Below are 2500 nucleotides of genomic sequence, written 5' to 3' on the forward strand. Positions count from 1 at the left end.
TCACCTCTAACGGCAGAGTACGGACGCCCCCGTCTGTCCCTCTTAATCATTACCTCGTGCTCCGAAAACCAACAAAATAGAACCGAGGTCCTATTCCATTATTCCATGCAACACTATGCAGGCGAACAGCCTGCTTTGAACACTCTAATTTTTTCAAAGTAAACTTATCGGCCACCGCCGACACTCAGTCAAGAGCACCGACGGAGAACCGAAGGTGAGGCGAACGCAACCAGTGACACGCCTTGCGACGGACCGGCGGCGCTCGCCCAAAATCCAACTACGAGCTTTTCAACCGCAACAACTTTAGCATACACTGTTGGAGCTGGAATTACCGCGGCTGCTGGCACCAGACTTGCCCTCCAATGGATACTCGTTAAGAGTTTTAGGATGTACTCATTCCAATTACAGGGCCTCGTTAGAGTCCTGTATTGTTATTTTTCGTCACTACCTCCCCGTGTCGGGAATGGGTAATTTGCGCGCCTGCTGCCTTCCTTGGATGTGGTAGCCGTTTCTCAGGCTCCCTCTCCGGAATCGAACCCTGATTCCCCGTTACCCGTTATCACAAAGGTAGGCACGTAGCGTACCTTCGACAGTTGATAGGGCAGACACTTGAATGATACGTCGTCGGTGCAGAGACCGTACGATCCGCGTGGTTATCCAGAGTCATCAAACGTCACAGGACGAACCCGGTCGGTTTTGATCTGATAAAAGCGCGCCTCCCGAAGTCGGCGCTTAATGCATGTATTAGCTCTAGAATTACCACAGTTATCCACTTCGCTTACGAGACCAAATAAACCAAGACTGATTTAATGAGCCATTCGCAGTTTCGCTTTACGAGAACTCGTACTTGCACCTGCATGGCTTAATCTTTGAGACAAGCATATCACTACTGGCAGGATCAACCAGATAGCTGCGACAGCTGCGCTCGGCCCTTGCTGGGCCGCCCGGCGCGTGCTCGTCGCATTCGTTTAAGACCGAGGCGATCGCCTGCGGCCGTACTCAGCTTCGACAGTCGCTGGCCGCGACGTCCACGCTCTCGCCGGCAGTGCCAGGCGGAGCGATTTGCGTTTTTTCTTTGCTCGCCCTCTCTCGGGCTCGATCCATTCAGTTTCGCACAAACAAGAGCTCTGCCGGCCGCCTGCAGCGGTGCCTAAAACCCGGGCATAACAATGCGACCGTTCTGCTAGGCCGACAAGCGCTCAAGCCAGACGCTCGATCGAACGCCCCCTACATATTAGTCGAGACAACGACTCGCTCATTAGCATCGCGTTTGTACTTTAACTTTTTTCGGCTCGGCTTCTTTCGACGCCGATGCCGGCGACGCAGCACTCTCTCGCCCGCCAGCCACCGAGAAAAGGGTGCGCTCCGACCGGCCCCGCACCGCTCTTTCTTGGCTCATTCGAAATTACTGTCTTTCGCTCTGACATGCCTTACCTAGGGTTAGGTTAGTATGCTTGCACGTTTGTACTTTAACTTTTTTTGGCTCGGCTTCTTTCGACGCCGATGCCGGCGACGCAGCACTCTCTCGCCCGCCAGCCACCGAGAAAAGGGTGCGCTCCGACCGGCCCCGCACCGCTCTTTCATGGCTCATTCGAAATTACTGTCTTTCGCTCTGACATGCCTTACCTAGGGTTAGGTTAGTATGCTTGCACGTTTGTACTTTAACTTTTTTTGGCTCGGCTTCTTTCGACGCCGATGCCGGCGACGCAGCACTTTCTCGCCCGCCAGCCACCGAGAAAAGGGTGCGCTCCGACCGGCCCCGCACCGCTCTTTCTTGGCTCATTCGAAATTACTGTCTTTCGCTCTGACATGCCTTACCTAGGGTTAGGTTAGTATGCTTGCACGTTTGTACTTTAACTTTTTTCGGCTCGGCTTCTTTCGACGCCGATGCCGGCGACGCAGCACTCTCTCGCCCGCCAGCCACCGAGAAAAGGGTGCGCTCCGACCGGCCCCGCACCGCTCTTTCATGGCTCATTCGAAATTACTGTCTTTCGCTCTGACATGCCTTACCTAGGGTTAGGTTAGTATGCTTGCACGTTTGTACTTTAACTTTTTTTGGCTCGGCTTCTTTCGACGCCGATGCCGGCGACGCAGCACTCTCTCGCCCGCCAGCCACCGAGAAAAGGGTGCGCTCCGACCGGCCCCGCACCGCTCTTTCTTGGCTCATTCGAGTTTACTGTCTTTCGCTCTGACATGCCTTACCTAGGGTTAGGTTAGTATGCTTGCACGTTTGTACTTTAACTTTTTTCGGCTCGGCTTCTTTCGACGCCGATGCCGGCGACGCAGCACTCTCTCGCCCGCCAGCCACCGAGAAAAGGGTGCGCTCCGACCGGCCCCGCACCGCTCTTTCTTGGCTCATTCGAAATTACTGTCTTTCGCTCTGACATGCCTTACCTAGGGTTAGGTTAGTATGCTTGCACGTTTGTACTTTAACTTTTTTCGGCTCGGCTTTTTTCGACGCCGATGCCGGCGACGCAGCACTCTCTCGCCCGCCAGCCAC

General features: G+C 54.6%; 1 non-coding gene across 1 annotated transcript in view; it reads right to left on the reverse strand.

Moving 5' to 3' along the window:
* The window catches only part of LOC144418523 (small subunit ribosomal RNA), a 1810-nt gene extending 901 nt beyond the window's left edge, over positions 1–909 (reverse strand). Inside the window, exon 1 of the ribosomal RNA XR_013473513.1 lies at positions 1–909. This exon is cut by the window's left edge and continues 901 nt beyond it. This is a non-coding gene — a ribosomal RNA (small subunit ribosomal RNA).
* Positions 910–2500: the final 1591 nt, after the last annotated feature.

This window comes from Styela clava, unplaced genomic scaffold (genome assembly GCF_964204865.1).
Source record: "Styela clava unplaced genomic scaffold, kaStyClav1.hap1.2 HAP1_SCAFFOLD_18, whole genome shotgun sequence".
NCBI lineage: Eukaryota > Metazoa > Chordata > Ascidiacea > Stolidobranchia > Styelidae > Styela > Styela clava.